We start from the raw sequence: 10,148 nt of genomic DNA on the forward strand, positions 1-10,148 counted from the left end.
ATAGAAACATGGTGAGATCGTAGTCATGATTGGAGTACAGGTATTAAAGGGTATGTGTTGCTCAGGAAAGACAGAAATAAAGGTGGTGGAGTAGCATTGTATATTAATGATGAGGTAGACTGTAAAGAAATTAGAAGTTTATGGAATGGATAAAACAGAATCTGTTTGAGTTAAAATTGTTACCCCAAATTGGGCCAGCTAGTAAGCTTAGGGAGGACTAATGACCCACCAGAGTTTGGCAGAAAACAGCACTTTTATTATACTGATAGCTAAGCTCAAAAGAAGGGGGAGGGTCACTCTCACACTTGCATACTCTCACTCCCAGGACAGGCACAGCACTGGAGATGTCAGGATTCTTCAAGGTAAGTGTCCCACAGTGCAGCGATGGATGATGCGACAAAGGTAAGTCTTCCCAAGGCACGATGGAATGCAACGCAGCGAACCACTGGCCATGCGGTCTGGGCGAAGGGCCTTCTATCTGCATCCCAAGCAAGGGGACATAGAAGGCCTAAAAGGAATGAAAAATAAAAATTAAAAATAATCTAGGCATACCCAACACCTACATGAATACTTTGCCTCAGTTTTTAATAAGGTTAATGAAGATCTTAGGGGTAGTGGCAAAGTGACTACTGGATACTGATTCAGGACCAACAAAGAAAAATGCCACTTCCAGATTCCCTGAACAACCTCCTGCAACATCTTGTGTTTTCGTTTGAGCTCCCCCATTTAAACACTGTTCAGACCTGACACTTCCTATTTCTTGATATCTGATAACCCAGCTAAAATGTTTAATAGTTTATGGGTTAATAATAATTTTGGTCCTCAGTAACTCAAACACAGTTTTGCCAAGTGTCACTTTTTGGGATAACACAAATAAAGACTCCACTTGCATCTCAGATACTATGGTGATAGGTACTACAGAAAACCCTGAGACAGATCAGGATGCAAATCTTACAATCATCCTCAGCACCAATAAGCTGCTGAGGTCCTCTTCAGAAATATATACTGAACACACCTATAAAAACTTTCATGTTCTAATCAGCCAAGGACATTGTATTATGAATTGTGAGTCCACAACCTGACCCTTTCCCTTGCACGTAAAACGGGGCACTTTGGCGAAGAGGCCTCATACCATTACCCAGTCATGCGGCCCATCCTCACCAGTGGTGTTACTAAAATCTGCCTCCCCGCTCCTTTTCACCCATCCGGAGTCTGTAGTTTGGGATACAAGACCTTCTTTTACAACACCAGGGATGTTGCCAACAAAGTTATGTGAAATGACAAGATAGTTTTAGACACTAGATCTCGTGGGCAAAGCATCAGCCACCGCCCCCCAACCTCCCTAGAGGGATCACACACCAATTCCCTTGAGCCACTTGACATAACCAATTGACTGATGCTCATGGTGATAAAACGGGAAAAGAAAAGTCAAATCTCATTAAGGCCAAGAGGAAACTTCCTTTGTAAACCCAAATGTGACAACTGGTGTTAGCCTGTGCAGTGATCCACTACCAAAGTACTGCAGCCCAACCTGCCCCTAACCTCTGACTTCTTCAACTTGCTCTCCTTGGTCTGTGCTGAGGATACCACTAAGCCGTCCTTGCCACAGAAGAAGATTCCTGCTGTTGGTGAGGAAGAGTGGGAGAGCATTCCTCGCAATGACAAATCCTGTTACTCCTTGCTTTGTGTTACACATGCCAATAGACAGTATTCAAAGTTGTCATTTTTGGCCTAGTGTGGTTCACCCCAGAATGTACTCGTTCTGATCCACAAAGGGTATGGGACAAATAGGGGTGGACAAGGACAATGAATAGATGTGCTCCACTCAGGGAGGAATCTACTTTTTGAATTTTAAATACAGAAATATCCTTTAGGAATGCTACGTGCTCGAAAGGGGATAAACATTTATGCCTAAATATAGTACATGCAGCATCCATTTAATTCCCTTCCTTGTAATTGCAAAAAGATTCTCTGGTACATGAGAGTGGGGTATTTGCATTCTTAATTGCTGAACCAATTACTTTTGATGTCTAGTGTTATAAGTAATCTTCATTCACTGCTCTTTAAAATACTGCACAGCTCAACTAAACAAAACTCCTAAGAAGAAAAGCAATAATGTAATGTTTCTTTTAAAGGTGGCTTGTAAAAATCAAATGGTCATGTTCAGCAGTGGCACAAATTAATTTTAGTACAGAATTATTGTAGAAATTTAAAAAACAGCAATAAAATCTATCAATTTCATGTACACTTTCCTTTCTGAAAATTCCTAGATGAAAACGTCTACATTGAGACACTGGATAATGTCTTTAAAGTGCCTTAGTTGTAAACAGAAGTTAAGTAACTTCACATTATAATTCAGCACTTCATAAGAGAAAAGTATGCACTGCCTTTTCAAGGTCTGGAAGACATGGCCACAGTTTCTGTTTATAACAAGCTCCCTATTAGTCACAAGAGATCCTTTAGTTTAGAAAAGGTCTTTTTCCCCTTTGCTCAAGCAGATACATGCCATGGAAAATCATTATTGCTCTTCTGAACGTTTGCAAGTCATCTTCTAAGACATTTAAACCTTTTCCCAGATGATTAAGGCAATTAAATCATTACAAACATGGATATTTGTAAGTTTCAGACAAATCTAAACTGTTTTTGTTCATTTCATGCCCAACAGGATTAATACAGTACCTTCAGGATATATGCAAAGGCGATACACTTCCTGCTGCACAAAGGAACATTAGTAAGCACCATGCACCAGTTGTATATTTCACATACATACAAACTAGTACCTGATTTAAGAGTGCATTAGTATATTTAGTTCCATCTTGTGGACTTAAACACAGCCAAGAAATTAACTGAGAAACATATAAGCAGATGTCTAAATCCATGTACTAAACAAACAGAAGTATTTTAAAATGTAAAAGTAATTATTCCTTTGTGATCTTTTGGTTATCATGTATTATGTGGACTCCTGAGTAGTCTCTCTTTAACCTCTCATGGAAGTTGTTTCTCCTCTCAAAGTTCCCTTACACTTTATTTCCACTGCTATTACTGGAGTAATTATCTTCTGAAATGTTTAAACTGTGGTGGAAAGCAGAGGTCATTTTACATAATGACACAACTTCATGAAGAAGCCTGCTTTCTTCTGGGGTTTCCTTTCCTTCATCCCCTTCTTTTTGCCAAGGAATTAGAATGGATGGATGTTAACAAAGGTTCACTGGCAGCTGATCCTCTGAGGTATTGCTTAGTGTTTCATTCGGTTTTATCTTCCTATGGAAGGAGTCATCTACTTGGGAAAATTCCAGAGAAGCAACCTGTGCAACTGATCATGTTGGAGAAGTTGACTTTACAAAATCTTTAGAGAAATCCACATGGTCAGCACTAAGGATTTTGTCACTATTTTCCTCCTACAGCACAGAGACCGATTCCATCTGGTCACTAAAATCAACTTGCTTTCTTGGCGATGGAGGGAGCTGTTTCCCCTAGAGAACACTATCACCCTGACCAAGATTCCACTCCACTGGATCATTAGTACCACTACAGAGCAGAGTGAGGTTGCTCTCACTAGGTGCACTAGACTTGTTCTGAAACAAAGAACATGTGTTGTTATAGTTAATGTCACAAGAAGAACCCTGGCACTCGCGTCACTGAAAGAAAAATCCTGTGTTCATGAAAGGATATACATCCCCTGGATTTCCCTAGATACAGAACGGCATAGCAGGGAAACTGCAATGCAAGCTTTTTGACACTGCCTCATCACCTCTAGGAATGACAAAGGAGTTCAGTCTCCATTGCCCATTCAACCTTGACCACACAGCTGTGCAGTAAACAAAGGTATAGCTTGTGTCAACTGCAATGGTGGTTTTGCATTATGAGATAAGAAATTGAGATTCAGACCCATGGCCACTGTTGGCAGTGTTGGTCCCAGGATATTAGAGAGACAAGTGGGTGAGGTAATATCTTGTATTGGACCAATTTCTGTTGGTGAAAGAGACAAGCTTTCAAACTCCACGGAGCTCTTCTCCAGGTTTGGGAAAGATATTCCCAAGGTCACTGCTAAATGCAAGGTGGAACAGGTTGTTTAGCATAAGTAGTTAAAAAACACTGTAAGACCTTTCAAGGTGAATTGGACAGTTAACTAGTCTCCAGTCATAGGACAAAAAAGGGGGATTAGTGGGTTACAGATTGTTGTTGTAATAAGCCACAAATCCAATGTTTTTATAAGACCAGGATTTTTAGTGTCTAGCACAGTTATGACTTTAAGATCCTGGGCTCACCTTTTGAAAGTGCTGTGCAGGTTTCCTTTGAGGATGAGGACTGACAGGTCAGATATAGAGTGATCACTTCGTGAAAAGTGTTCGCCCATAGGTGAATAGGGTGTTTTTGTCTTTTATCACTTTTCTGTGTGAGTGCATTCGAGAGTGTAGTGATTGCCTGGTTTCACCTCATAGTTGTTGTTGAGCCATTTAGTGCATTGGATGAGGTACACTACATGTTGTGATAGGCATGTGTAGTACCCACAGATCTTGAAAGATGTGTTGTGGGGGACATTGCTCATTGTAGCAGCAGAGATATGTCTACAGGTTTTGCATCTGTTGTTCTGGCAGGGTCTGGTTCTGCTTTGAATTGGTATGTCTGATCTCTGGGGAGCTTGCTTCTGATAATGATGTTGGGGGGGTTGTTTGAAGGCCAGAAGAGGGGGCTTGGGAAAGATCTGGATGACCCTGAACACTGGAGTAATAGAAATGGGATGAAATTTAATAGTGCAAAGTGCAAGGTCATTCACTTGGGGACTAACAATTTTTGCTAGAAACTGGGGACTTATCCATTGGAAGCGATATAGGAGGAGAAAGACCTGGGTGTATTGGTTGATCACAGAATGACTATAAGTCATCAATGTGATGCAATCCTAGGATGCATCAGGCAAAGTATTTCCAGTAGAGATATGGAAATGTTAGTACCATTATACAAGGCACTGGTGAGACCTCATCTGGAATACTGTGTGCAGTTCTGATCTCTCATGTTTAAGAAAGATGAATTCAAACTGGAACGGGGGCAGAGAAGGACTACTAGGATGATCAGGGAAATGGAAAACCTATCTCATGACAGAAGACTCAGAGGTTGGCTTGTTTAGCCTAACCAAAAGAAGGCTGAGGAGAGCGATGGTTGCTCTCTATAAATACAATATAGGGATAAATACCAGGGAGGGAGAGAAGTTATTTAAGTTAAGCACCAATGTTGACACAAGAACAAATTCATATAAAACTGGCCATCACCAAGTTTAGGGTTGAAATTAAATGAAGGTTTCTAACCATCAGAGGAATGAAGTTCTGGAATGGTCTTCCAAGGGGAGCAGTGGGAGCAAAAAACCTAACTGGCTTCGAGAAGGAGCTTGATAAGTTTATGGAGAGGATGGTACGATGAAACTGCCTACAATGGCATGTAGCCAATCTGCAACTGCTAGTAGCAAATATCTCTAATGGCCAGTGATGGGACACTAGAAGGGGGCGAGAGGGGGCTCTGTGTTACTACAGAGAATTCTTTCCTGTGTGTCCACTGTTGGGTCTTGCAGAAATGCTAAGGATCTAAGTGACCACCATTTATGGGTTCAGAAAAGAAGTTTCCCCTGGGATCAGATTGATAGAGACCCTAAGATTTTTCACCATCCTATGGAACATGATCACTTGCAGGTTTAAACTAGAGTAAATGGTAGATTTTCTGCAACTTGAAGCCTCTAAATAATTATTTGAGAATTTGAGTAACTCAGCCAGAGGTTATGGGTCTCTTATGTGATTGGGAGGGTTAGGTTCTGTGGCCTGCAATGTGCAGGAAGTCAGACAAGATGATCATGATGGTCCCTTCTGGCCTTAAAGCCTATGAGTGCTGCTACCTGTGCTTGCCAAAATGGGCAGTCAGGAAAAGGCATTTCAAAAATATGTGTGGGTTTCAAAGGTGGGGGTGGGAGGTGGCTTCCAGTCTCCATGATCCCTGGGCAGAGGAGGTCACAATTTTGACCAGAGCAGTCAGCGTCAGGCATTGTGGAACAGCTGCTGGAGGACTGTTAAGGTAAACATACCTACACACCTCCAGCTTTCATCCAGACCACATCACATGATCCATTGTCTACAGCCAAGCTCTAAGCTACAACCACATTTGCTCCGGTTCCTCAGAGAGAGGCAAACACCTACAGAATCTCTATCAAATGTTCTTAAAACTTCAATACCCACCTGGTGAAGTGAAGAATCAGATTGACAGAGCCAGAAGGGTACCAAGAAGTCACCTAATACAAGACCGGCCCAACAAAGAAAATAACAGAACACCACTAGCCGTCACCTACAGCCCCCAACTAAAACCTCTCCAGCGCATCATCAAGGATCTACAACCTATCCTGAAGGACGATCCCTTACTCTCACAGACCTTGGGAGACAGGACAGTCCTGGCCTACAGACAGCCCCCCCACCCTGAAGCAAATACTCACCAGCAACTACACACCACACAACACAAACACCAACCCAGGAATCAAACCCTGCTACAAACCGTGGTGCCAACTCTGTCCTCATATCTATTCAAGGGACACCATCATAGGACCTAACCACATCAGCCACACCATCCAGGGCTCGTTCACCTGCACATCTGTCAATGTGATATATGCCATCATGTGCCAGCAATGCTCCTCTACCATGTACATTGGCCAAACCGGACAGTCTCTACGCAAAAGAATAAATGGACACAAATCTGACATCAGGAATCATAACATTAAAAAACCAGTAGGAGAACACTTCAATCTCTCTAGTCACTCAATAACAGACCTAAAAGTGGCAATTCTTCAACAAAAAAAACTTCAAACACAGACTCCAATGTGAAGCTGCAGAACTGGAATTAATTTGCAAACTGGGTGCCATCAGATTAGGCCTGAATAAAGACTGGGAGTGATTGGGTCATTACAAAACCTAAACTTAATTTCCCCAATACTAATTTCTCCCTACTGTTACTCACACCTTCTTGTCAACTGTCTGTAATGGGCCACTCTCTTACCACTTCAAAAGTTATTTTTCCTCCCTTGGTATCCTGCTGTTAATTGATTTATCTCATTAGACTGACCTCACACTTGGTAAAGCAACCCCCATTCTTTCCTGTATTTTTCACTTCATGCATCCGATAAAGTGGGTTCTAGCCCACAAAAGCTTATGCCCAAATAAATTTTAGTCTCTAAGGTGCCACAAGGACTCCTCGTTGTTTTTACAGTGTTTACGCTCACACTGCGTCAACCTCAGTGTATTGACCCTGGCTCAATGCTCTTTGGGGAGCACTGTGATGGGTTTGGTCACAGAAACCCCCTTGGGACTGCCACCTGATGTGCTGAGACTACCTCTGAGCCCATTTTCCCTGCCAGCTTGGGACTTCAGTACCCTGTCTTGTTGAGCCAGACACAGTAGTCTGCTGCAAACACACCCAGGTCTGAACCACATTCCCCAAAAAGCTGCAGACTTAACTGAAAACAACTAAAGAAGTGTTCTTCTCTCTAGCACCTAGACATAGCTCCCAAAGGATCCAAACCCCAAATAAATCCGTTTTACTCTGTATAAAGCTTATACAGGGTAAACTCCTAAATTGTTTGCCCTCTGTAACGCTGATAGAGAGAGATGCTCAGCTGTTTGCTCCCCCAGGAATTAATTACTTACTCTGGGTTAATTAATAAGCAAAAAGTTATTTTATTAAGTATAACAAGTAGAATTTAAGTGGTTCCAAGTAATACCAGACAGATCAAAGNCTTGCAAGTAAACAGAGCCATTACAACCAATTGTCCTAGTTGATGGGAGCCATCAAGATTCCAAACCAACATTAATGACTCACGCTTTGCATAATTACAATAGGACCTCAGAGTTATATATCCTATTTCTAGTTTCAGATACAAGAATGATACATTTATACAAATAGGATGACCACACTCAGTAGATTATAAGCTTTGTAATGATACCTTACAAGAGACCTTTTGCATGAAGCATATTCCAGTTACATTTATATTCACATTCATTAGCATATTTTCATAAAATCATATGGAGTGCAACATCACACCCGCCTCCTGAACTTACTGCCACAGACTTGGACACTATCCATGGCAGAGGCAGTATAGCTAAAATTCCTCTTTGGGCTCCCCTCTGGGGCAGACACTCCTGTGTCCCCCAAAAGCAAAGGTGACCCTGATCCAGCTGTGGGTTCACAGCTACCAGCTATGACAGACCCTTCACTGGCCAGTAAATCTCCTCCATTTCACTCAGGTTGTGCTTGCTTCCAGCTAGAGTCCTTGGGATCTGTTCCCACCACAGCAGTCACCAGGACTCCAATTCTACCTCCAGGATACATGTCTGTGCACCTCTTCTACTCCATTACAGCCAGTTCATGCTTCTGGGCCTCAATTTCTTTGTCTTTGTAGTGGGGTGGTCACCCGCTCCTGCCCTGAAGGGCTTGAAGTCAGTCCTGGGAGAGGGCTGAGGCTGCGTGAGGGCTGCAGCTAGTAAGGGTTGCAAGCCTTGGCTGATTGGGGAAGGCAGCCACAGCTGGGGCCACTCCCCAATCAGACTGTAGCTGGCCTTATAAAAGCCAGGGAAGTTAGGAGCTAAGTGAGTCTCTCTCTAGCTTGCTGAGGGAGAAGGGTCTGGCTGCTGGGGAGCTAAACAAAGTACCCAAAGTGGAGCAGGGCTGGGGGAAGGCTAGAGGAGCTGGGGGAGCCTGGAAACCCCCCAGGCTGCAGGCCTTGTTAAAGGCCAGAAAGGGAACTGGGGTTGCAGAGGGGCAGCCCAAGGGTAGGCAGAGGCAGCAGGTCCAACCCCCCTTCCTGGTGATGAGTGGCATTTACACTGCAGTCTGCCCCAGTGAATGGGAGGGCTAGATCAAGACTGGCAGTAGCTATAGTCTGAGGTGAGGTGGTAATAGAGGGTGGGGGTTCCCTGGGGAGACCCAGATCTGTGGGGGTACTGCCAGGGGGCAGCACCCTGGCCTGAAAGGAGCACCGGGGTCCAGGAAGGACTCAGGCCCAGCAGAACAGCGGGATACCGGCCTGCAGAGGATGCTCTGGAGGCTGGAAACACTAATTCCCTGGACGACCAGCAGGAGGCGCTGCAGCGGTGAGTCCCACCCCGTGACAGTTTTTAAGTCCAGGATTTGCTGGTGGGGAGTCTTTTGTGCTTCAATTTGAGCCTGTTTCTGGGCCTCAAGTTCTTTGTCTTTTTTCTTCTTGGCAATTTGTAACTTGTGCAGTTCTAGCTTCTTCTGAGCTTTCACTCTCCCCTATTTTGCTGATTTTTCTGCCTCTATTTCTCTTACCTGAAATAAGCAAACAGAAAATAACGAACCAGTAACCACTTTATCTGTTCTCCAGCCACCACACTTAACTCATTTAAAATCACTACCAGTATCTCAAAGCAATCAGCTGTGCACAGATCCTGCCGACTACGCCACTGTGACAGGTTGGGTCACAGAGGCCTCCTTGGGACTTTTACCTGATGTGCTGAGACTACCTCTGAGCCCATTTTTCCTGCCAGCTTGGGACTCCAGAACCCTGTTTTGTTGAGCCAGACATACTAGCCTGCTGCAAACACAGACCCAGGTCTGAACCACGTCCCCCAAAGCTGCAGGCTTTAACTGAAAACCACTTAGCAGGCACTCCTGTCTCCAGCATCCAGATACCCAGTTCCCAATGGGGTCCAAACCCCAAATAAATGCTTTTTACTCTGTATAAAGCTTATGAGCTTACCCTGTACAAATTGTCCACCCTCTATAACACTGATAGAGATATGCACAGCTGTTTGCTCCCTCAGGAATTAGTCATTAACTCTGGGTTCAGTAATAAGCAAAAAGTGATTTTTATTAAGTATAACAAGTAGGATTTATGTGGTTCCAAGTAATAACAGACAGAACAAAGTAAGTTACCAATCAAAAGAAAAAGAAAACATGCAAGTCTAAGTCTAATACAGTAAGAAACTGAATGCAGGTAAATCTCCCACTCAGAGATGTTCCAATAGTCTTTTCACAGACTAGACTCCTTCCTAGTCTGAGTCCAGCAATCACTCACACCCCCATAGTTACTGTCCTTTGTTCCAGTTTCTTTCAGGCACCTCTTGGGGCTGGAGAGGCCATCTCTTAAGCCAGCTGAAGAC

The 10,148-nt window shown here is 43.4% G+C and overlaps 1 pseudogene; it reads right to left on the reverse strand.

Annotated features, from left to right (window-relative positions):
• Positions 1–2,686: 2,686 nt before the first annotated feature.
• Positions 2,687–4,549, reverse strand: LOC117876133 (annotated as a pseudogene).
• Positions 4,550–10,148: the final 5,599 nt, after the last annotated feature.

This window comes from Trachemys scripta, chromosome 4, assembly GCF_013100865.1.
Source record: "Trachemys scripta elegans isolate TJP31775 chromosome 4, CAS_Tse_1.0, whole genome shotgun sequence".
Classification (NCBI taxonomy): domain Eukaryota; kingdom Metazoa; phylum Chordata; order Testudines; family Emydidae; genus Trachemys; species Trachemys scripta.